At 41.0% G+C, this 27,396-nt stretch overlaps 1 pseudogene; it reads right to left on the minus strand.

Moving 5' to 3' along the window:
- Positions 1-2,960: 2,960 nt before the first annotated feature.
- LOC143012741 (uncharacterized) lies at positions 2,961-25,309 on the minus strand (annotated as a pseudogene).
- Positions 25,310-27,396: the final 2,087 nt, after the last annotated feature.

Genomic DNA, 27,396 nt, shown 5'->3' on the forward strand with positions numbered 1-27,396 from the left:
ACTGTTTGCAGGTGACCAAAAACAGTGCGCTGGGTCAGGGTTACACTGTGTTTGTTTGTGTTGACGATGGGGACTGGTACATAACCTGACCTTTTACTGGGGACACTGACTAGACCCTCCTCTATCACTACCCCCTCTGGCAATGTCGGCTCTTCAAGGTCGTACCGTGCTGTGTGGTAAGTGCAGCTTTCTCCATTCTTCATTAATGATGGTCGCCTGAGCGCCTGAGTCCCATAATGCTACTACTGGAACTGGACAGTGTGTCTCTTTGCTATCAACTTGATGAGTCTTTCCTTGCGTTGTGGTGGGAGGTAGTTGACTGATGAGATTTGAGGCAATGCGGGAGGGGGGACAGGTTGCTGCATGTTGAGACTGGATGATTCACGGGCTACCGAGGGTCCCGGCTCGGCAGCCCAGTCTCGTTTCACTGCTGCTCTCTAGTCCGTCGACATCCTCTAGAGAGATGCCCCTCCTGCCCACACTTAAAGCAATGTCTGCAGGAGTCACCTATCTGAGCTTCCTGACACGCCCTACAACCTCTAGGCCGACTGCGACTGGGTGTGAATGTTTTCCCTGTTGGTCTAGCTTGTGTGGCCTCCACAGTCTGTAACATTAACTTTTTAATTTCTAGAACCTCAGCCCTGAGCGCTTCTATTGGGTCTGTCTCTGTCTTGGGTCCCTGACTTTTATTACCCTTCCCCCCTACTTCACGGTGAGTAACAGTGTCAACTGCTGCCGCTGAGGAGTCAGGTGGAGACACCTCCGCCTGCACTCCACTGACTTTTGGGGGCTTGTTTATGATTGTCTTTCTCAATTTTTGCTGTCTTTCCTGTTCTACGTTTGCAGCCTCACTGATTCGCTCAATTAACACCTCATCTGTGACAGTACGGTTACTGAGATACGGCTTGAGTTGGAACTTAACCGCATCACTGTAAAGACCAGTCTCTATGGAGCGGAGGAATTTTCTTTGAATTAGTGCTGGACTAAACAGCTCACCTTCTTCACCTGCATCATCATCACTGGATTTTCTCATAAGCTTCTCTTTCAGTTCTATTGCTCTGAATAAGAAATTCTGTGCTGACTGCTTTGGATCTTGTGTCATGTTCATCAGGCGATGCAGTAGGTCGGATGAGGAGTCCACTTTGTAGTGACCCTTGAGTATGGTCTTGAGGGTGTGCAGTGTCAACTCTCGCTTGATCTCCAACATCTCCCGTAGATGAAGACCTGGGCTCACAGCACGTGTGACTGCTTCAATGATCTCCGCTTCTCCATGTCCTTTCCGCTGTCCAGACTCAATCTGGTTTATGAGGCTTGTGTAGGACAATTTGTCCTTTTGACCAGCTTCACCAATCTGTCCCATTATCTCTCTACTGAACTCTCGCCTCAGCGTCACCTCGGGCAGTCTGGTTGATGCTGTGGTGGCGGCCCTAGTGTCCTCTTTCTTTGCGGTCACGATGACAGGCACCGTGTCTCCTCCTGCTGCTTGTGTCTTCTGCTTGATCTTTTCCTCCAACACCCCAATTTCCTCTTTCATCTGCTGCTGTAACTTTTGGTGCTGCATTTTCAATTTATTTAACTCACTTGTCTCCTGAACTACAATCTCAGCCTCAGTTTCCCCTGGTGTTGGCTTCAGAGAGGCCAGGTAGGACAGTACATGCTGCAGATACGCCTCTGCGGACTCTTCACCCTCCTCGATTTCATCTAACGTCGTCTCCGCCAACCTGATGAGGGTGCGTCTTGTTATGCTGGCAAACCCCGTCACAGGTGCGTTACACTTTAGATACTCACACAGGAAAATGAGCTCCTCCCCCTTCAGCGTCAGCAGTATCCTGCTTACTTCGTCCCTTGCTTCCTCCATGGTCCTCCTCTGCTCTGTCCGTCTATGCTTCGATGCGACTGGTCCGTGGGCTGAATCAACCATCCTCTGCTACAAAAATATGTAGCGTGGTACACAGTGAAGTTGTCCTCCACTACACATTTAATTTGAAAGTCTTTTATTTTGTTCTGCAAAGAGCCAAAATATGTATTTCACAACGCAGTTCGCCACACTCACACAAGTAACTTCTTCTGTGTTCTCGTTTTCTGAACGTATTCTCTTTTATAACAGAAAAATCATGAACATCTACTCTTACATTCCAACAATAATCATGGCTGTTGCATTGCTATTCAGTTTATCATGTACATTCAACATCAACCTGTTTTCTAAAATACAGTCAACCTATCATGTATATATCTTAACTTATTTAATATCATATTAACTTATAACTTATTAATTAACATTTTAATTAATTTATTAATTTAATTAATATTTTATCTATCTATTTATTTATCTATAAACTACACACGAGCAGTCCGGGCTCTTTAGACCAGCTCGTAGCTCTCCTCTCCAGCCTCACACGTGCTCGAGGTAGCTAAATAACCAGCAACCAGCTAAATACTGGCTAGCCGTTTACAATGCATTACAATGGTTGAACAAGTAACGTTTATAAACATTAACACATAAAGTCCGAACGGGATTATAAACCCACTCATAACACATATCATTCCCCAATTACACAATTCCAACTCTCCCTTCAACCTGCAAAGAGCCAAAATATGTATTTTACAACGCAGTTCGCCACACTCACACAAGTAACTTCTTCTGTGTTCTCGTTTTCTGAACGTATTCCCGCGTGACTTCCCTGAACACCCAGTGTAGCGAACAAGCCCTCTGCTGGTCGGAGTTAGACACTGCATACTGCTAAATAACCACACTTTTCGAACAATAAATCAAGCTTTCCTTTCCAGAAACGACACATACCATTTTCACCACACTCTGAACATGAGCTGTACTAAATGTAAATCATACTAACCATGTAAATAATAAAAATATGTAGGTAAATCACCCTACTGATGGCTCTGTACGCCACACTGGCATACAGTTTCTGACACAAAAAATAGGCCAACATTTTTCTAGCCTCTTACTCACAGAGTAAGAGTGGTACTGGCTGGTTAAGCAGTCTGGCTCTTAAGTCTCTCACTCTGGGTGACTCCTTCATTTTACCCACAACAATGTTATACACTGTTGTCTGCAAGAATGTGTAGAAGTTTACTAATGGAGCATCATAAGACAAATTAAACACAAAATGTGCTTTGAAAAGTTCATCAAATGCCCTGAGTGAGCAGTTTGCCTGGCATGGAATGAGATGCTTATCCATGGCGATGTAGAAGTTGTCAATCTTGCTCTTCTGACGCCCAACAGCGAGGAGGTATGGCTGCTGACCTTCATGGTTACGGAGATGCTCCTCCAGACTGCAGCATGACTGGTGTTGAGATAAGGAACAAGAAAAAGTTATTCACAAGAATGATCTGCAGCCAAAGAGAAAACTAAAAAGTAAAAATGATTGTTCAAACATCTTCTGACTGGGTATTTACACGTTACTCATTTACACTTGCAGCTGAGAAGGTGACTTGCAAAATTATTATAATAACCATAATATTATAATTACCTTATGAAAGATTACGAGCCTCTCAACTGCATCACTTGAACTGATTTTTGGAGACTTCGGTCCGCCTGGTGCAGGTGAAGGAGATGTATCAGCAACAACAGAGACACCATTTCTTGGTCGTAGGCTTAGGATAAAAAGGCACAAGAATAAACTAAGAACTCTTCAAAATTAATTATTTGAGTTCCAATGAAAACAAGGAGGGACTATGAGATTTATGACACTCTTCCATCCATTGTTTATATTCATCCCAAAAAGCAGGTCAATTGTGAGGGATACACAAGAATAAACAAATCTAGTCACAAGTATTGTGTATAGTGAGGCAGTGGCTCAGTGGGTAGTGCTTCAGCTTGGGAACCGGAGGGTCGCCGGTTCGAGCCCCTGCCGAGGTGCCCCTGAGCAAGGCACCGAACCCTCAATTGCTCCCCCCTCTGCGAAGGGTGGTAATGTAATGTAAGTCGCTTTGGATAAAAGCGTCTGCCAAATGACTGTAATGTAATGTAAGTATTCTTGTGTTCTAATTTTAATCATATGTATAATAATAAATGAAACTACTGTATATCCAAATTGCTTTAAAACAAGCGAAAAAATACAACTCACTTGTTGCCTCTTTAAGATCACTTCCTGGGGGACTGTCTGCCAACTGCACCAAGCGACGCAACTCTGGTGTTGAAGTGAGCCGCTTAGCCTCTTTTATGACATTTAGTTTGAAGAAAACATCCCATTCTGAAGCAGCATGGAGGATGTGTCATCACCAAACAGGAGAGTGAAGTCTTGGTCCACCATTAAGAAATTAAACAGTTATTACAAATTTCAAGACATTCAAAATATACAATTCCTTACTTACCAATCCTTTTGTATCAAGGAATCTTGAGAAGGTGAAAAGGACGTCAACACTTCTGCCTGGGTCATTAACAAGCTTCTGACGGTGCTGAAAGGTCTCTCTCATCTTCTGGAAAATCACAGAGTTGTCTGTGGTATGGTTGAGCAAAGACATGGCCTCCTGGCAAGCATCCCCATCGAGCTGTCTTTCAACATTCACAGTTCTTTGGAGATTTGGGCCCCCTGGAGAAGTGTCCATAGAGCTATCTGGTGGCATTGGAGATCCACGACAAATCTTCCTTTGGACAGTTTTCAGACGCCAAGAAATGTATCCTGTGCTGCTTGCAGCATCATAGAAATGTTCCTGCAATAACAATTATAAATTTATCATCATACTCGACTCATAAGAAATCTCAGAATTTAAATGTCAATATCATGCACACAGGTTTGTGTCACAACATACAAGTGTTATTCAAATAATAATATCACAACTATTACATAGCCTTTCTTGGCATATGGATCCTAGAGGGAGGGGAATACCGTCACTATCCCAAGAGCATACTCCTCTCTGATCGCTTTGGTAGGGAGGTGCCTGAGAGGAGATATTATATTGGTCATCTAAATTTATGCAATGACCATACGGTTATTTAACACAAATATTAGGGACATGAAATACACATACCCATGATTATCAATCATGTGAGCCACCAGTATGTTAACCATTTGTCTTCTTGTGGCATCTGTCAGGGTTTCTGTTGCTTGGTACTCCTGTAGTACTTTTTCACCTCCAGACTTGCTTCTTAGGACAGCTTCAATCAACTAATTAAAAACAAAGAGAAAACAAAATAAACTGACAAAGAGAATATAAAACTTGGTACACTTTTGTGGAGACTTGGGTGAAAGAAATTGTAAAAAAAAAACACGGGTCAAGCTTTGTTTCAACCTGTTTAGCAGATACTGCATTGTGTTCATCCAATCTTAGTCTCTTGCGGGGGGTCGCAGCCATGATTATAGTTGAAGAACTTGAGCTGAAGCTTGAGTCAGACATCTCAGAAGCAGAAGACAAGTCAGAGAACTCTGAAAATTAAGACAATGATAGGAAAAATTTAATATACAGTAATTTTATTACATAACATGCAGAATGCTTGATTATACCTGGCTGGGTACCTCACCATCATCAGAGAAAACTGTCAGTAACACGTTGCCTTGTCCAACAAGGTCACTGAATATTTCTGCATAAACTTCTGTCCCTGTAGCATCCTTGTAATTAACTTTGGCACCAGGTGGCAGGCAAAACTTCTCAATGACTGGAAAAATTGTGAAATGAAACTGAATATACATTTTAAGTCAGCACTGCTCCTTTCTCCTCACTGCAAATTACTGATGTTCAATACCTTAATTAACCACTGTATAAGTATTGCAAAAAATTGACAAGTTGCATTAGTGGAACTGTTACACAATATATCCACATTCAAGAAAGTCTGCATGACATTAAGGAGCTTCCACAATGAGTTTTTTTTTTCTTTAACCTTTTTAAAATTATTACTCATGCAAGTAAATTACATACCTTTGTCATTAAATTTCAGAAAGTTATACTGTCCTGCAACCTCATCCAACTTCACGTATTTCTGTTGGTTTTACTTGACGTGGACCAGCATTTTCACTGAGACATGCAAGAACAAAGTAAATTAACATGAAGATGGAAATTTAAAAACGAAGGCCCTGTTTACATGGAAGCGTTTTTAACGAGAACGGAGAAGTCTTGGCCTTTCGTTTACACGACACCACCGTTTTCGGGGTCTGCAAACGCAAGCTTTTGAAACCTGCTTCCAGAGTGGAACCTTTTGAGAACGCAAAGGAAAAAGACAGTTTCCGTTTTCGTGTAAAGGCAAAGTCCCGGTCACACAGACAACTAGACATGTGACACAGGTGTGCTCAAACAGGTTTTTTTTTTTTCTTTAGCGGCACCTTTGATGTTCAACCATGCGGCAAAGTGGCGCAACACAAGAGAAAAAAACGCTCATTAGCGCCAGCGCCAATCAACAGTTCATACATAAAAAATGTAAGGCTTTGTTTTTCATCGCCTTGTGCTTTCATGTGATTTGTTAAATCATTGATAAAGTCTGAAGCAGTTAGTTAGCTGCTATCGACAGCTAGCTAAAATGAGCTAATCACTGAGACACATTCACTGTTCAGTCCAAGCAACAAACAAAGGCTTTGTATAGCATATATCCTCCAAAGCTGTTTGGTTGCACGTAGTGCAGTTCACAGCATCAGTTTAGAATTTTTTCAGTAAGTTTGACTTAATTCCACTTACCGTGTAAAACTGCATGACACGAGGAAAAATTAGCAAAGTCCTCTCAATGTCCCCCAATGATGTGATCAATTCTCTCAAATAACTCCAACACTGAGCACCATTTAACTCATAATGTGTTAAAATCACACTTCCAGAGTTGAATTCAACTCTGAAATGTTTAACTCTGAAATTTCAACACTCCAATTTTTGCTGTGTTGTCACTGACTGTTTCTCCCCTTGGACTCAATCTTTCCAATCTTTTCTTTTCTTTGAAGGCTGTTGACCAGTTGGTCAACAGCCAGGCGATATCCACCTGTTTGTCCAGTGTGAGCTCGGAGTCGACGCTCAGCAGTTTCTCGCTCACAGCGGATGAATGAATCCTAAACATATGCATTTATATATATGTACATTTTGTCACTATTAGCACAAGTACGGTGTTTCACAAGTAGTCTCAAATCAGTTTGAAAGGTTTGTTTGCTCTCTGTATCTTCTGAAACTTGTAGCGAGCAAAAATCTTGCAGCTTTTGTCATACTTTTTCTCAAGGTAGAAGATACCTGTGCGTTTTGTCCTGGCCCTCTCCCTTCAGCGGTCCCGAAAACATCAGTTCCACATGCTTCAGGGAGGTTGTTATGTTCAGTTCATGTATTGTGGTGGAACTCCAGCGGCGTCCATCTTTTCTTTCATTGTTTCTTTTTTATTTTCGGCAAAGTCCTTTCACTCTCACTCTGTTACTCTATGCTAGACTGAAATTAATCCTGTGAGACACTGCTCATGGGAAAGCATGAGATTCATACAGAAATCTTCAAATTTCCACAAGCCAGAATTTATCATCAAGCATTTTTTTTACAGTGCAGCTTTTTAGGTGGGAAATGAAAGATAAGTGAAATAATAGAAATGACGGTTAATGCATTGCTTCTGAAAACGAAAGTGAAAATAACACCTGAACACACACACACACACGCTCTGTTCACTGTAAATTGCTGCACTGTCGTTCACACAGCTGCTGATTTGCTGTCAAATTCATCACTAAGTAGCTTTTTGTCACTGATTACACTTTTCTCTGTGAACACAGGAGCTCTTTCTCCATAATTCATATTTCACACTGCTAAATGACTCACATTTCAACACTGTTTGACACCCTGAAACGCTCCTGACAATGACTAAAATTTTACACCTCAAACTAAACGACCACAATGGCTCCATAACTCTCTAATAATAATAATTCATTTTCGCGTTTGTCTTTTCTCAGGTGGGGGGTGCAGGTGCTAACCACTTGAGGTAATTGGGGCTCAGGGCCAATTAGAGGCAGGGAAGACTGATGACATTAGCAGTTAAGAGGCTCATAAAAATGGCAGACCTGCAAAGACTCAGTCTTAGCACAAAAAATGATATATGATGAGCAATAAAAGCCCTTAAACAGAGGAAGAAGTGATAATGAGGAAAGGCTTGGTTGATAGTAATAATCAATCAGTAATGAGCTCACCACAGTCAGTTCTTCATTTTCCAACATAGATCTCCTTCCAACTCAAAATCTGCCAATGATACTGAAAGGATTTCATCCCAAAAAAAAACCCCACAGTGTATATGACATCATCATCTGGGGCCAAACGACTTCCAGCTAAAATCTTTTCATATTTGGGAACTTGTGAAATTCAGAGAGGGCAAAAATTAAGTTAATACGGTTGCTGGAGAACTGCTTCAAAGCCGAAATTGCATATAAGAATTTGAATATTATTTTAGTAAAATATTACACCATAATGCTCACGGCATCATGGCTGAGACTTAAAACTTATCAATGAACACATGTAAACACTTCCTTTACGTGCTTATGCGAAGGTATGGAATACCCTTCATCAGTCTTCACACACTTTTCTCCAAAATATCCACACAGGCTGAAAATATCTCCTGTAAAAGAGTTGAAGATACAGATTATTTTGGTGTTTTTTGTCTTTGTCTTTGTCTTTTCTATTTCTGATACCTCCCACTGCCTGAGTAATGGGTCTAAGTATCACTCGGCAAGTTGCGTCACCAGTGAGGGGTCACCATTGAGTGGCCACCAGTGTTTTGTCTCATGCTGTACATTCCCAGTGCAATGGTTGATCTCCATTCTCATGTTTGCTTTTCCAGGTCTACAGACAACTCTATGTCTTTGAGAAGTCTCGCATAATCAGAACAACAAATGGTGGCCAAGACAAATGTTGACAAAAATTCACAAAACAGCCAATGTTTAGAAAAGATGTGAAATGTCAACAGGAAAACCTTTACAGGACACACACCAGGTAAAAACGCTTATGCTTGCTAAATATAAGGCAGAGGAGTTGGCAAAGCAAAGTACAAACAGAACTCAAAGAACGATAGGGTTCCAGTACTTCTTGCTTTGGCCCCTTATGATTGCAGGATGTAAATGTTCTGACTGTACAAGCAGAAGAAAAGAGAGGTGTGCCATATTGTGTTCACATTGTTCAAGTTAGCGATATTCCGGTTTTGACTGATTTACTGACTTAAGTTTTTCACATTTATCACAATGAACATTTCAATGTATTGTATAAGTCTTTGTTGACGCTTTGGAAAACAATAGCAGGGATTTTAGGTGGATCTACGTCAAGGTTTTTAACCAAACAAACATATTTACTGCAATCAAATCTGTATTGTTTAAAGCAGTGATGCAAACCAAGCCTAGGCTATGCCAGGGAGTTTACATTTCTGCTACAGAGGTCATCAGTCAGGAGGCTAACAGGTCATTATGGATATGCAAATGTAGAAAAATGTCATCTTGTGTCAAAATGTAACCAAAAAGAGAGTCATCAAGTTTGGCCACCTAGAACAGTGTATTTTAATAATTTAAGTAAGATTTAAAGCACGATTTTCTTTGACAGAACATTGCAATTGCAGTTTGATTGGCCTGGAGTTTCACATAACTCAAAAAAGAGTAATTTTGTAAGTGTTTTTCTGCCATGATGAATACCACAAAGCAGAATGGATTACAGGTTCATCTATCTTGAGCAAATCCATAAATGAACTTGAGGATGGAGTTCCTTTACAAACAGGTGAGTAGTGGAAGTGAAAGAGGAAGTTTTGTCTCTCTCTTTCTCTCTCTCTTCCTCTGTCTCCCTCACTCTCTTCCCCTCTCTCTTGTCATCGCTGCAAATCAGACATTTTTGTCATCTGAGCATACGCAGTGACACCTCAATGTCAACCCTGATCCTCCAATCAAAAACTTTACCCCCTTCGCCTCTCTACACCACACACCCCCTCTTCCCTTCAACCTGGACTGTTGCTAAGCGACAGAGCCCTTGTATAATTCATTTACTCGATGCATGCAAATATGTGGACAATTAACCACTTCTGTTTGCATAATAAATTTGGGGAGGAGGAAGAGCAGGAGGAGGGGGGAGCATTTAACTCTCGGTTCATCTCATCCTGCTTGATGACACAAAGCAAATGAGTGGAGAGAGAGATAAAGAGGAAGAGAGAAACGGAGAGAAAGCACCAACTGAATAATTTCCACCCTCCCCTTTGCAATCACTGCAGCCTCAATAACTTCATTCTTTCAGCGTATTGGTTCACTCGTCATGGAGAGAAGAGGGGAGGAGGAGGACTGCAAATTACCCCGACTGCAACACACTCACACACACTGAAAATAAAACACACACACATCCACAGAGAAAAAAGTGTGTAATTACTACCCTGAGCAGTGCTCAGCCTCCGCTCAGCAGCCATTGATGTGCAGATGAAGATGGCCGCCGCATGTTTTTGCGCTGAAAGAAAACCATGTTTTGGTTGGGCTCTGTCAACCGAACAGCTGGATTGCCATTTTTTACTCAAATTAGATTTCGGCTGAAGCACCGGCGCTGGGGGAAATTAAACCGCACGACAAGGAGCAGAAAGAGAGAGAAGCTCTTTCTGTCTTTTCACACTCTCAATCATCCACGACAAAAAGAGTTCAGCAAGTCATCCATCATTTGTTCCCCCAATCCATCCAATGTATCCATCCTTCCATGATGCCATCCATGCATCCAGCCATCATCCATCCATCATTCTGTGTTATCATCCATTCATCCATACTTCATCATCATCTACTGCATGTAGATGATTGTTCTATGTATCTATCACACACACATTCACCATTCTTTGTATCCATCCTTCATCCATACGCCATCCATCCATACATTCATCATTCTGTGTATCCATCAGACATGGATCCATCTATGATCTATCCATCACACATTCTATGCATCCATCCATCAAGCTATCTGTCATTCTGTGCAAATTTCTGTTTATCAATCCATCTATCAGTCAATTAATACATGCATCCAAGCATTCATCATCCACCCATCCATCTTTTTGTGTATGTATCTACATATCCAATATCTATCTTTGCACCTCATTTGTTGTTAGAAGTTTGACGTGGCTATTAATAATGTTGTTGAGTGCCACTGGCCTCATGTCATTTACATCAGAGGTATGACATGGTGAAGATGCCTTTAATCAGAGCTGTAAAACAAAGGCAGATCTTCTTTTTTTTTTCCTGCCTCTGCTCTGTGTTCCACTGATTCAATTCCCACCTGACACCACAACTCTGGCTGAATAGAATAAGCTATAGATAAAGAATAAGTGTTACTTAGATGACACATCCTACCAGCTCTGCGTGGTGTCCGATGGAAACCTTACATGTAATCATTGAAAACACATAACAGGATTTGAGGTTTCAACCATGAGAGGAATGTTTAGGTCTTTAGGGAAAAAAAAGCAGCGCAGATATATGGTGTTCTTTGGATTGTATAATAATAACCATGATGGAGGCTGACAGGGTTGGTAATGTTTTGAAGCGTAGGCACTTGTGAAGATGAGTACATGTGGACAAGCCATCTTCAACAAAAGTCATCTCCCTGCTGACATCACACCACTAACACTCATCCATACAGAGGACAACAGACTCACGTTTTGATTGGCTGCTATTTTATATTCAACACCAGTGGTTAAAGAAAGGCGTAGATGTTTGCTGCAAACAAAACCTTTCTTTTTTTGAAATATAGAAACTTTGGCGTTCCATGTGGTCTTTGTTTTCTATTTGTTACATACAAATCAGCCGGTCGATGATCAGCCGGTCGTCAGCCGGCAGAGAGCCGCATGCGAGCTAGTGATGTTTCCTTTCGTGTCGAGGCTTCGAAGCTAAGTCGAGTAATCCAGGAAGATTTTTGAGAAGCGTGTATCGAGGCGTGTGTTGGTGACGTATGTGGTGACCATATGCGGTCATCGAAAGAGCCATATATGGCTGGCGAGCCATAGGTTCCGGACCCCTGGTTTAGGTCATGTAGAACTTACAACTATTTGGCCATATTTGTACAAAACTGAGAAAAAAGTGTGACATTTCTGCGTCACATGTCTCACATGCCCATAAGACATCATGAGACATGTAATATTTGCTACTAGCAGGGGGAGGTATCAAAAGTGAAGCCAAAAGGAAGTTCTAACTGCACACCATTTTTAAAAAATTTAAGAAATCCTTGTGACATTCTGATAGGAATCCAAAAATTGACATGTTTCTTTTGTGTCTCCCGTTGATGGAATCAGATCTAGGAAAATCTTCTGAGGGCCCAAAATGCCAGACTGTAAAGACTGTGATGTAGAATGTGTTCAATAGCCTGTTATTTGTCTTTTGAGCTATACTGGGGGCTTAACGCTATGAAGTCAGCTTTTTCATAGGCTAGCCTAGGTCATGCACACCACATCATTAACACTGCTTTAGGGGCCTTGTTTGTGATTTACCAAGTGCGATAGGCTTGATAAGAATGGATCATGGACTTTCAATGGATTTCTCTCTTTTTATGAAGTTTGTGTCCTATATGTTTTATCTTTATTATGTTTGATCATCCCATTTCAGTCAAATTATTGGCATGTATTGGTGCAAACTCTGTAGCCTCACCCTCTACCAAAAAATACATAAATTACATAAATACATAAATACATACATAAATACATAAATACATACATACATACATACATACATACAAACATTTTCCTGTGTGGAATTTTCCTAGAGAGCAGTACCAGTATTTACCTGTAGATGGTAGCACAGAACAATAAATAAACCACAGCCAAACTGCAGAGAAAGATCTTCTGGTAATTTTCCATTTAACAATTAAATTTACATATTTACATATTTCAGCTTTACATTTCCCACCTCCAGTTATACCCGCATGTTTTTAAATACTTCATTAAACACAATATCAAAGATCAAGGATGTTAAAATAGAAATTTAATTTTCATGAATACAACAAGTACAAGGCATGGAAAACATGTTCTCATTTGACTATCATTATTACTTATTTGTTATAACATGTGTAACATGTTATACATATAGCTATGAATATAAACACCAATTGGATGATGAATGCAAATATTGATTAAAATACTGATTAAAACCTTATTTTGTCAAAGAGAGGAAGTACAACTCCCTCAGCAATTTCAAATGTATATAATATGAAAAAGGCATATAATACATAATTATGTACAGATGTAAAGCAGTCTTATATTGCTATAGTTTCCTATTTACTGCATTATGGTCTGTGGTACAAATTGTAGTTTATTTATAAATATGTTTCTGCATGAATAATAAAAAGTACATACTGTTTGAGAGGGAGAGAGAAAGAGAAAAAATGGAAGAGAGAGTTTAAAATTGAGACAAAGAGCCAGACAGTGAGATACAATTTAACAAAGGCTGTACATGTGTGTGTTTTTTTCTGTGTTTACACTTACACAGCGTAAACATCATCACTGTTTGTTTCTTTTACTACAAACACAACCAAACTCCCAGAATGCTGTGCTGCTGCTGCTGTCACTGTGTTTAGAGTTCAGACGTCCAATTATTATGCAGCATCAACCTTCATCCAATTATTACAGCACATGCATACACACACTAAAGGGCACAGAGCAAACATGCACAAAGAAACACATACACTTGCATATACGCGCGCACACACACACACGCACACAAACGCACGCACGCACGCACGCACGCACGCACGCACGCACGCACGCACGCACGCACGCACGCACGCACACACACACACACTCTATTATCATCTTTTTGTATGTGACAGAACTGAACAACAAGACTTATACACCTTAATTAACCAGCAAACATGTCAGGGTGTTTATGGAGAGCAAGAGAGAGAAATAGACTGAACAAGTGAGCGCACATGCACACGAGAGAGAGAGAGGGAGGGAGAGAGAGAGAGAGAGAAATAGAGTGAACAAGTGAGCACACATGCACACGAGAGAGAGAGAGAGAGAGAGAGAGAGAGAGAGATAGAATGAACAAGTGAGCGCACATGCACACGAGAGAGAGAGAGGGAGGGAGAGAGAGAGAGAGAGAAATAGAGTGAACAAGTTAGCACACATGCACACACGAGAGAGAGACAGAGAGAGACAGAGAGAGAAAAATAGAGTGAACAAGTGATCACACATGCACATAAGAAAGAGAGAGAGAAAGAAATAGAATCAACAAGTGAGTGCAAATGCACACACGAGAGAGAGACACATAGAGAAAAATAGAGTGAATAAGTGAGCACACATGCATATACGAGAGAGAGAGAGAGAGACAGAGAGAGAAAGAGAGAGAGAAATAGCACGAACAAGTGAGCGCACATGCACACACGAGAGAGGGACAGAGAGAGGAAAATAGAGTGAACAAGTGAGCACACATGCACATATAAGAGAGAGAGAGACAGAGAGAGAGAAATAGAGTGAACAAGTGAGCGCACATGCACACAGGAGAGAGAGAGAGAGATTGTGTAGATGGGCTGTAAAAAATAAAAATCAGGCCCTTTTGCTGCAGACGCATTTTCAGATGCTTTCCCAAAACACACAAAACTATTGGGTTGTTGCAGACAAAATATCATGTTATTGATGGAAGTATAAAGTGTAAATACATGCCTGATTCTATTTTCAATTCTATGAGACGCATCCACGGACAGCTAATTTAGCTAAAATTATGCCAATATAGGATCTACTTATGACTATACACCAACCGATAGAAAAACAGTGTGAAACTTCATGAGGATGTTGAGGTTAAAAAGTGGGAAAGATGGTAAAATAGGTGCGTGTGTATGTGAGAGAGACAGGCCTAAGAGAGAAAGAGAGAGGTGGAGAGAGGGAGCAAACCTTTGGCTGAGTAGCTGTCTTTATATCAAACTTGATTTGCTTGTGATTATGACACAGACTGACACTAGGATTTTATTAAACTCACACAGTTTGACACACAGTGAACTTATGAGGTCTCTGTAATCACACAGTCTGCAGGAGCCGTGAGAAAATATAATTAAAGGTCATTCTTCTCAATGTCTGAAATCTTTGTCTCTACTTTCATTTTTTTTTTCCAGTGCAGTCTTTCAGGGAACAAATGAAAAAATTAAATTCAATGAAAATGATAATGATAAAAATGTATTCACCAAGTTCATCGTGAAGAAGGACTTTGTTTTCTGAACATTATGATCAATTTTTAACCTCTCTCATGTTGAAATATAACCAAATAATGTTTATTTTCTAAATGAAAAGTTGACATCAAAGATATAAAAGGTTGTTATGGGATGAATTTAATTTAATTTCTACTCCACATATTATGTGTATTTTAATGTGTTTATGAGTATGTTGTACTGAGATTATAGTCCCTTCTTTTTTTAGTGCACAGTCAGCGGTTACCGTGGAAACCTGGGTAAAAGTATCATTAGGTAATTTCATCTTATTATTTCTAAATTGATTTAATATTGAACAGTCATAAGTCACTTGACAATCAAATGTCAAAAATACCGAAAAAAACATACAGCATTCTATATAGTGAAGTGAATTCAAGTGTATATGGTATTTTGGAAGCATACACATGAGGATTTAATACTACAATGAGCTGTTCAAAGCCCATAACAATTGATCAAAGCTGGATATTATATTGACTTCTATACTGCAGTGACATATGAGGGTTGATTAGGTAGTAGTGAGCCAACTACAACACTAAAACGTTATGCAATTCATAGTACAATGACGATTACATAGATAGATAGCTAGATAGATAGATAGATAGATAGATACAACTTCATCTTAAGCAAAGTCTCCTGCCTCCCTATGCCTCAGGAGACTCCCAGCACACCTGTTTGTTCCCCGCAGGGAGATGGAGGAGCAGGAGGTGGAGGAAGTAAATTAACAAGTTGCCACATGTTTCCAGGCTTTGAAGGTGAAAGTGGTTATGCTGCCTTTAATTACACCTGGACAACATTTAAAAAATATGTTATGTTAGAAATGAGAGGCAGCGAGAGAGAAAGAAATAAATTAAATTAAGTGCAGGTAACTCTGAATAACATAATGTAAAACAAATTGATTCCTTAATTAAAAACTGCTCATAGGAATCCAGTCCAAATCTAGATCCAATTGAACTGGAAACTAAATCCATGTAAATGACCTTAACACCTAATACAACTTCAGAAAACATCAAAGGAGAATAACAACAAAAGATACATACATTTTAATTGTCACCCTGCTAAGTGGGAAATCTTAGTCACTGAAAATCCACAACATTATACGATACTTATATACGATATATTTAAATGTACATCTTCTTTCTTCAATTGTATGATAATCTACAATTCCGAGATGAATTAAAAATCAAAAGCTTCTCTTTCCTTTCACTGTCCTCCATCTCTTTCTTTCTCTTTCTTTACTGCTCCTCTGTTTCATTTCGCTCGCTGGTGTAATTGGTCTCAGTGTTTTTCTGCTCATCTGCTACATTAATTATCACAGCAATCAGACCAGAGACAATATGGCTTTATTTGTTCCTGAGGGAGGTTGTGTCTGTGTGTGTATGTGTGTGATATTCACATACGTATATGCATTGATACAGCTGAGCTCTTTTATGGCTCATTACAAACTCCAAGGAAGCTTCAGGAGCTGCTGTTATGTTACACATAGGAAGATGACAGATATCAAAATCTCTGTCATATGGAATGTTTAAATGAAACAGTAATTGTATTTTGTCTTTATTCAACGCCCAAATGTGTCACTGCTGCATTTACATGTATCGTTATTAGTCAGCACATGCCATTGGTTACGTGACTAATTATTATATATCATATATGTTTATTTACATCTTTGTAAACATTCTATAAACAGATATTTAGGGACAATAAATAAATAATAAAAATTATATTCTTGAAAAAAGTCAGGAGAAGGTTGTACTGTACATTCAAGAAACCTTTCCACACCATTTTTTGTTTGAATTAAACACACGCACGCACGCACGCACGCAAGCACGCACGCACGCACGCACGCACGCACGCACGCACGCACAGACACAAAGCTGCACCTTCCTATTGAGAGGTTTTCATAGAAAAGCTTGTAATCTGCCCACGTGAACTCTCAACCAATTGAATAAAAATAATGAAGAGCGCGAGAGAGAGAGAGAGCCAGAGAGAGGCGGATTTCAGGGATCAAATGAAAGAGATGAAGACAGGAATAATGAGGGATTAACAGGATTAAAAGAGAGAATGAGGAGATGGATATCATCATACTGAAAATACTGTTTATATTTTTGTAATCTGTTTAACGTGTAGATTTATTTTTTTTCTTTCGACACCCTGTCAACAGTTTGGCAAATACATAGTCCTGTATAGGGGATTAGATGTATAGGCCAACATATATTTTCTTTTTGCTAATTACTTTTATTGAAGAAAGCATTGTATTTTTTTGCATTTGTATTTTATACATACAGAAGGGAAGAAAAGAAATGAAAGAAAAAGAATGAAAACAATGGGAGCAAGGATATGTGATGTACATGTAAAATAAAAGAAAAGGGATAACCAACAGAGTGACAGCAACTAAGCACAGCTAGTACTTCATATGGTAAAATGACATATGAATGTTACCGTGGAGATTTAAATGACATAAATGAGGTAAGAACGATGATCTCATTTGCGCAGTTTTGGCAGCATTCCACCATCCCAGCAGTTGCAAAACGCATCATGGGCAAGACAAAAGGGGGGAGAGGAAGAAGAAAGAGAGAGAGAAAAAAAAAAAAAAGGGGAGAAACTTCATCCCAACAACCACACACCCAACAGCCTCACAACCCCACATTCAAACACCCCTATCCTGGCCCGCCTGTAATAAAGAAACACATAACCAAGAGATCTATTATTTTGAGTTCAAGTTTCCAGTCATTAGTCTGGTATGACCAGTAGCTGTGTGAAGTAAAATAAAAATGGTTGCTTTTTGTGAAAGAACTTATCAGTGTGTCCCCTCATTGTGTATTTAATTGTCTTGAGTTAAAGAAAGAACATGTGTTCTTCAGCCATTGTGAGACAGAGGGATGGATAGGGGACTTCCCCTGTAAGAGCAGTTCACTGGCAAGCAGGGATGTGAAACTGATCCTTTTTTGCAAAATGTTTAGAATCGAGTCCCCGAGATGCCAATATGAGGGGAAGGTTGGAAACTGTGTTCCCAATATGGTGGACATGATAGATGAACCAGACCAGTAGTTGTGTAACCTGGAGCAAGAGAAAAACATGTTGCCCAGATTGCAGTGTGGGTTCAAATCTGTCACATTTGTCTTCTACCTCTACCTCGATTTGGAGAAGTGGACCCTGTGTATAACCTTAAACTAGATGAGTGCAGGATGAGCACAGGACAAAACAGTAATTCGTTTGTGTAAACCTCTTCCCACTAGTCCATCTCGGGTTGTAGTCCATGCACACCATCCCAGGAGGCCCTTTTTTTCAAGTAAATTTGACCCCTACATCCAGGATGCGGTGATAAATCTCAGAAACGATCCGTCTTAATGGTGTCCTGAAAAAAACCTTGAAAATTGATAAAGGTAAAGTGTCTGTTTTGGAGGTATTTAGCTAATTGGTTTGCAAGCAATCTGTCTTGTGTTGATAGACTAGAAGTACAAAGTACAAATGCAAGTGCAAATCAAGGAAACATCGTATGCATTTATGATGCCATATTGAGAGTCCAAAAATGAATGAGGGAACACGTGGTTGTTGCGGACTAGACTTAGGGAGATGTGTTTGCAAATTTAAAGTGTTTCCTGAGTTGAGTTTTTTTGGTGGGCTTGAGATCTTGGTTGGAGGAGAGAAGTGTATTAAGGCAGTGACGGAAGATGCAGCAGGACTAGGCTTCCAGCCTGCACCAGGCTAGGTCAGTGGAATCAATCCACTACTGCAATTTATCGTGTGTTTTGTCCAGTGATAGAACTTGAAATTTGGTAAAGCAAATTGATTTCACAGTACATCTTTGTAGTAGTGATTTGGGGATCCTTGGAGGCTTTGCACCCCAAATGTAGGCACTTATCATTTTGTCGAAAGAAATGTTTTGGTAGGAATAAAGGAAGAGATCGAAACATGTAGAGAAATCTCGGCAAAACATTCATTTTTCCAATTAAAGAGAGTGGCAGGTTGTTTCATCTCAGAAAATCAGACGTCAGTCTTGTGATGAGTGGGGTAAAGTTGGCAAACAAGAGGCCGGAAAATGTACACATCACATTGATGCCGAGATAGTTCAAAGCCAAGAGGAGTGGCGACAAGGGGCATCCCTGGCAGATCCCCTGCTATAGTGGGTTTGTTTGGACACTGGCTAGTGGTGATGAGCATAATCACCAGTAACTCACCCAGGTGATGAATTTGTTTCCAAAGCCAAATTGCTTCAATACCGCAAATAAGTATTTCCATTCTACCCTGTCAAAGGCCTTTTCGTCTAGAGAAATGACAAACTCTGGTGAAGTTTGTGAGTGAAGTGAATTTAAATTATAGTATATATCTGAAAGGGTGCGAGTTTTGAGAAACAGTTGGCGACCCTTAATGAAGTTGTGTTGTTCTTTTGAAATAATACTGGGTAAAACACTTTCAAAACAAAGAGCAATGGTTTTGGCCAAACCTTTAGTGTTTAACAGACAGAGGTAAATATGTACCACAGAAGGGGAGGGTTTTTTCTTTAAGAGAAGAGCTATTGAAGCTTGAGTCAGACTTGGGGTCTCTTTGCTTAATATCACAAATAAGTCACTCTCCACAGGGGTTGTGACTGCTGCTTCAAAACCGCTGTTATTAAACCTCTGTTAAAAAGCCTACCTTAGACCCAGACATTCCAAACCAGCTTATAGATTTGTCTCTTGGTGTACATAATTTTCATATTGTAAAATAAACAGCTAAAATGCATTTGCTTTATTTGGCAAAACAGACAAAAAGCTGTCCAATTTTAATATTAATCTATATATATTTTGTCATCACGCGATCTTGAGAGATGTCTTTAAGTAACTTTGTAAGAGCGCATGGCTCCTTTAAGAAGAGAGACGCAGGTATCGCTCCTCCTAGCATTGCTACATTGGTGTCCTATCAGTGCCAGGGCTGAGGTGTGAAGCGCACCTCCGACAACAAATTGTGAAGCAGGTTCCCTCCCGTACTGCTGCTCACTGCATGGTGTGTCTGTGACACCCCCCCCCTCCCCTTCCCCCCTCTGCGTCTCAAGGGCAGGAGGGGGAGGGGAGGTGTCACAGACACAGCACGCAGTCGCAGTGAGCAGCAGTACACGAATGGGAGGGAGCAAGACAAGAGAGAGAGAGAGAGATAACTTTGCAAGACTCAACAAGTTGGAAAGGTGAGGAAAATGAGTGACAGGAAACATAGCAAAGTTTGGACACATTTTAATGTGATAGATAGTTCAAAGTCAGAGTGTAGACTGTGCAAAGTGCAGACCCACTGAGCTGGTGGGAGACCAAGTGTTCAGTCTACCCATTTAATTCAATTCATATTTTATTGAGTGATGTTTTGTTGATGTTGTGGTGTGTTGTTTCACTGTACATAGTTGCAAATTTTCTAATAATATACACAGAGATTGGACCTTTTTTTCTAAATGAGTTGTTTTTTGGTATTATTTGTATTTTTGAACTCTGTTCCATGTTGAGTAAATTAATAAAGCCATATAAATAATAAACATTTGATATATTGTATGTTTAGTAATTCATTTTACACATAATTTGGTAATAAATTGATTTAAGCAACAAAAAATCTGAGGAGCCACTTGGGAGCCAAAAGAACCGGCTCCCTTGAAAGAGTCGGAATGCCCATCACTACAAGACGAAGACTTTTGGAAATAGAACATTTTTGTACCACGCTCCTTTTCTCTGGAACGCACTTCCTGCACTCGTTACAGAGGCAGGCTCCCGAGCAGTGAGGCACATAAGCTAATTTTGTCTCGCCATCCTTCCTTAATTTGCTCATTTTACACCCCATGACTGTACCGATTACCTCTCTGGCCCACGGGTCAGCTGTTTTTCAGCTCTGTGGCTCCTGAGCTGTGTCAGCGATAGACGGCTTCTTACCCAAAGGGACAACAGGGTGTTCCACATTCAGGAGAGAGACTGGAAATACTACACTGTATTGTGCTTTATAACTTTCTTTCATTCTTTCTTTCTTTCTTTTTTTTGTCTTTCTTTCTCTATCTCTCGCTCTCTTGTTGCCCGTTTCTCTCTCCCTCGTCTCTGTCTTGCATGCTATTACCTAATGCATGACAGTTTGTGACACACACACATGTATCTTGTCATTTGCTATCTTCAGACAACAGATATTAAGTGGCTAAGATATTACTCGATTTCCTTATATGTGACATGGTTCGGATTTCTCACAGTAAAAAAACGATGGATTTGGTCTTTCATGTCAGATATGGGTCACTTTGGCTATATTCACCCTACAGATTTAGACTGCAGTTACACACCTTCCTTGGTTTCATGCGACTTCTAGAAGTAGATATGGAATACCTGATGAATATCAGGCTAGATTGAGTAGCAGTTACACTATGACAGTTCAATGCGACCTGCACCATCAGATCTCATATTCAATTTCACTGTCCCATGCAATATTTAAAACAACAAAAAAGACATTGCAAAAAAAATATCTCTCTGTGTTCAGGTTCTGCTCCTTTTCGTTTTGATGCAACTGGTGAGACGTCGAGTTAGAGCCAGCATAAGACCCACACTGATGAAGAGGCCGCTGCAAAGACATGCTATTAAAGAATAGAGTATGCAAATGTTTCTGTGTAGAGAAGGGTATGGGTGCATGACTGCAGTTAGCACATTGTTACATATTTCGACTGGACTCCCAAGGAACTCACACCTTAACTACCACTTGTACATTAATCAATATTAAATACCAATAATATATTGTGGCTATATAGCCCGCCACCGTGTAGAGGTGATTCTGTTTTGTACAGTGCTGCATTATTTTACAATCACTCAAAACAAGCCATTTTCTTCCTACTCCCTAACCTTCAAAACTTGCCCACTGGTAATTATTATTTTGCAAAAATAGCTAGTAGCTGATCATTTTGTCTTAAGAGTCTAAGAAGAGTTTCGGAAGGAATAGCGGAAGAGATTGAAACAGGTAAAGGAATCTCGGCAGAACATTCATTTTGATCACGTTTATTTTCCCAAATAAGGAGAGCGGTAAAACTGTTCCATCTAAGAAAGTCAGTTTTCAGGGTTGTAGTGAGCGCGGTAAAGTTGGCGGACAGGTCAGAGAATAAACGGGTCACATTGATGCCGATATACTTAAACCCCGAGCTACTGAGGTTAAAGGGGAGGTCCGTTTGGCGGAGTTGCAAACTTAAAGTGTTAATGGGATAACACTCGCTCTTAGAAATGTTGATTTTGTAGCCAGAGAAACTGCTGTATGTGTCATGGATGGACAGGATAGCTGGAAGACTAGATACGGGGTCAGTTAGGTAGAGCAAGAAGTCATCCGCATATAGCGATAGTCTGTGTTCGATGCCATTACGGATAACGCCTTTAAAGAGAGTGGAACACTGTAATGAGACGGCCAATAGTTCGATGGCCAGGGCAAAGAGGAGTGGAGATAGGGGGCAGCCCTGGCGGGTCCCCCGTTGTAGTGTGAAGTAGTCTGAACGAATATTGTTTGTGTGGACAATGGCCTGTGGTGATGAGTATAATAATCTGATCCAGCTGCTGAATTTGATTGCTTCAGTAATGCAAACAGGTATTCCCATTCTACCCTGTCAAAGGCTTTTTCAGTGTCCAGGGAGATTACAATCTCTGGTGAGGTTACGGAGTGAGAGGAGTGGATAATATTGAGAAGGGTGCAAGTGTTGAAAAATAATTGTCGCCCTTTAATAAAGCCATTTTGTTCTTTCGAAATAATAGTGGGGACGACTCTTTCCAGGCGAAGAGCGATCGTTTTGGCCAAGATCTTAACATCAGTGTTTAAAAGGGTTAGGGGTCTATAGGAGCCACAGGCGGTAGGGTCTTTGTCTTTTTTGAGGAGGAGTACTATTGAAGCTTGCCGCAGCGTGGGCGGAAGTGTACCTTTCTCTAGGGATTCATTAAACATGGCCAGGAGTAGGGGTGCAAGTTTAGTGCTGAATTTCTTGAAAAACTCCGTCGGGGCCAGGGGCTTTGATGGATTGCATGGCTCTGATTGCGGAGTGTAATTCCTCAAGGGAAATCGAAGAATCCAGAGCTATCACAGTGTCGGAATTGATGGTTGGGAAATTGAGGTTGGCAAGGAACTGAGTCATCTCTGAATTATCTGAGGGAAATTCAGACTTGTAAAGGGAGAGGTAGAATGATGTGTTGGTGGTGATGGTGTTTATTTCCACGGGGTCAGTAGTGGGGTTGTTTGGTTCGGTGCAGATCTTGGGTATCAGACGGGAGGTGGATTTTCTTTTTAACTGGTGTGCTAGTAGACGACTGGACTTGTTCATAGTGAGTAGCGCGCGATTGTAGTAGTAGGCGCTCAATATCCTCGGTGGATATAAGATCAAATTCGGTCTGAAGTTTAAAGCTTTTCTTGAAAAGTTCTTGGGAGGGGTCAGATGCGCACTGCTGGTCAAGGGAGGAGATGGCAGCGAAGAGATTTTTTTTTTTACTTTGGTGTTGTATTTTTTCCTGGAGTGAGAGGAGTAGGAAATAATTTGGCCTCTAACGGCTGCTTTCAGCGACTCCCAGAGCAATGAGTGTGAGGTAGAGTCGTTTTTGTTAAACGAAAGAAAGTCATCAATGGAGTTAGAGATCTTGTTGCAGAATGTGTTATCTGCCAGCAGTAATGAGTTAAACCTCCATAGGCGAGGGGAGGGTTGGTATGTAGCCAATTGAATGTCTAATAATAGGGGTGCATGGTCAGAGATTAAGATGCCTAGGTAATCAGAGGAAGCGACACAGGATTTGAGAGAGTTGTCTATGAGAAAATAATCTCTCCTAGAGTATGAATTGTGTACCTGGGAAAAAAAATGAGAACTTTTTGACCAAGGGGTTGCGAAGTCTCCAAGGGTCGATCAGGCCGCTCTGGGAAGCAAAGTCCGAGAACGCTTTGGCCATTGCTGACAGAGAAAAAGTCCGGGGGTGTGAGCGGTCTAGTGCTGGGTCCAGTACGCAATTGAAATCGCCACCAAGTATTAACTGATGGGTATTTAGGTGAAAAATGATACTGAGTAATCTGTTGGGAAACTCAACGCTTTCAAAGGAAGGCGAGTAGATATTTACCAGTAACACCTTGGTTTGCATCAATGTGCCTGCAACTATAATGAATCTGACGTCTTTATCAGCAACAATGTCTGTACATGAGAAGGGTGTAGTCTTGTTGATTAGGATGGCAACCCCTCTGGATTTTGAATTGAAGTTGGAGTGGTAAACTTGGCCAATCCAGGGGGGTTGCAGCCTATGATGGTCTTTGAGCTTGAGGTGGGTTTCTTGAAGAAATATTACATCAGAGTTGAGCCGCTTCAGGTGACAGAAGACCCTGGATCTTTTAACAGGGTTGCCCATGCCGCAAATGTTCCAGAAGATTAAACGTACAGGCATGCCAGAGCAGGAGCTGGCATTCAGGTGGGCAGACCACATTTATATGAGAGGAACGGATTAAAGTACACGAAGCAGAGGCCAGGACACCCCACACACACACACACATACACACAGAACCCCATGCACACTGAAACACCAAATAGTCTCCTCGGAGGAGAGAGCAGTGTAATACTCGGGAAGTCAAGTTGTTGCCACACAATGGAGGCAGCAACTATAGGGAGAGAGGCTCCCGCAGTATCCGAATTATGTGAATATATTCTTTCAAAAATTATTGAGTTACAGTGTTTTGTTTTGAGACCCATAGTGGACAGGTGGAATGAGATAAGATGACCTTATACCAGATATAGGTTTTAGTTGACAGATAAACAGAATATGAGAGCCTTGAAATACAGTGTATTATTTTGTACTAACATCACCAGTTCAACATGGTGTTGACATAGCTTTGGGCTTCTTCAGCGGAGAGAAAATTCCTTTCAGCGCCCTTGTAGGTGATTTGAAGACAGGCCGGGTAGTAAAGACCGTAACAAACTCCTTCCATGCTTTGTAGCTGGTTCCTGGTTCCCTGCGTTGAAAGCAGCCCGGGCCCAGGCCACTTTCGGCGTATGATCGGGAAACACGGAGATCCTCGTACCACTGGTGTTGGTCAGCTGAAGGTCTCGAGCCCGGTGGAGGATGTTGGCGGCATCGATTGAGCTGCAGAACCGGACGATGATGGGGCGAAGACGATCCCCGGGTCTGTGCCTCTGCTGGAACGTGCGGTGTGTCCGCTCCAGCGGGGGCTCCTGGTCGAACCCGAAAACTTCTTTCAGCCAGGTAGCTGCGATGCCGATGTTGATGGTGGTCTTCAACATCGGCATCGCTTGTACTGTATGTCATGTTTTGTACTGTGAACAAATGAGGTTTCAATTTCGTGACATTGCCAGCATTTTATTAACTTAGGCACAGTTGATGGAACGCAGCTCATGTCACAGTTTGATTTTGATCAATTTTAACCTGAATTTCATTCAAAACCTGGGATTATTGATTCTTGAGATGTCAATTAGGGAAACATTTTGGTGATGTTTCACATGCCAACCCACAACCTTCACATTCACTTACTCTCCACCTGTCTGTTTCTGTCTGATTTTGTAAGTAAGGGCTTTTTCACCTACTTTGTTTGGTGCACACTAACCAAACATTATCTATAGTTTGGATCATTTCACCAGGTATGAACACTCACTAGCAATCAGTGAGTGGTTGTTGGTCACTAACTGCTTCCAAGTGAACCCTAGTTTACTTCATTGAGGGTGAAGTCTTTGACATCTGGCTCTTTTCCCTCTGCTTTCAAGATGCCAGAGTCACTCCCTTTCTCAAGAAACCAACTCTTGACCCTTCAGAGAACTACAGACCGGTATCCCTTCTACCCTTTCTATCTAAAACTCTTGAACGTGCTGTCTTTAATGAACTGTCCCTGTACCTCCACCAGAATGACCTCTTGGACCCCCACCAGTCCGGGTTCAATGTGGGCCACTCAACTGAGACTGCCCTTCCTGGCAGTGACTGAGTCACTCGCATTTTCACCATAGCTCAGACTAAAAATAATTACACTATGGATTATGGGTATTGTAAACAGGAAATATTTGTTAGTCTAGTAGTCGTCTTGAAATATTGAATGGGGACTACATTATGGATTAAATAGGATAAATGCACAAAAACATATTTAATAAAGGCTCAGTCAAAGAATAAGCAAGAAAGGATTTCAGAGAACCACTGAACAATGCCACATACCACTGCTCCAACATCTGTGTACATTTTGGGAAATTATTTATTGTAAAATGAATAAGAACACATCAGTTTGTGTCTCCTTCTTTGTGAAACCAAATAGACTAACACTAAAAAAAGATATAATGGAATGAAACATTGAACTCTCATGAGGACTTAAGTGAACTAGATAGACTGCCTTACTATGTGTCTGTCTGTCTGTCTGACTGCTTCTCTTTGGGAAAGCAGTGAAGCAGTGGGATTGACAGTTCTCTGATTATTATAGCTGCTCTGCTGGGTAAAGGTGTATGTCTGTGTTTGGCTTTGTGTGTGCCTGTGTTGAAGCGATAACATGGGATCTATGCTGCTGCTTCCCTAATGCACACACAAACACAGACGCACGCACGCACGCACGCACGCACGAACGCACGCACGCACACAGTCAATTTACAGCTAGCAACTGTAGACTTGTTCATGTCCCAATGGGCTCTATTACTGTGTGTGTTGGGCTGTGGTCTAATGGCTCACTGAGGCCTCTATACACACATACACACACATGCACACACACACACACAGACACACACACACACACACACACACACACACACACACACACACACACACACACACACACACACACACACACACACACATAATACACACTCAAAAAAACAACACGGCTGCTGTGGGCACAGAGGTTGGTAAACAGCACACAAACACACAAATGGTGGTGAGCAGGAAAACATGCAGCAGCACATGCAAACATGCAGTAATATGTGTACACAACCGGTGACACTTAAACAACACTTGCGTGTTTGAAGGTGCAGAGAGCAAACACTCAAATCATCACAAATACAAACAAACGAAACACACACGCTCAATCAGCCTGATGTGCGTCATTCACACCATGCATGGGATAAAAACATGTTTTATTGGATTCCTGGGACGTCGCTCAACTACAATGTGCCTCTGTGTTGATTTGTTCAATCACCTGATGTTCATTTGGACAGTAAATGCTGAAGTGTGGGACAGCTGTGTGAGAAAAACATCAAGACAATAAATAAAATAATGAGCACAGATTCAGCATAGAAACAAGACTACTGGAATGTGAATGATGTTGAAGTGACAGATCTGGTCCAACACAACATCAACAGAACCATAGCTTGTCAACATAAACAAGAGGAATGAATAAGCACCGACTCAG

The sequence above is a fragment of the Genypterus blacodes genome, unplaced genomic scaffold (assembly GCF_046128005.1).
Source record: "Genypterus blacodes isolate CSIRO-AG114 ecotype Tasmania unplaced genomic scaffold, CSIRO-AGI_Gbla_v1 ptg000154l_1, whole genome shotgun sequence".
Classification (NCBI taxonomy): Eukaryota; Metazoa; Chordata; class Actinopteri; order Ophidiiformes; family Ophidiidae; genus Genypterus; species Genypterus blacodes.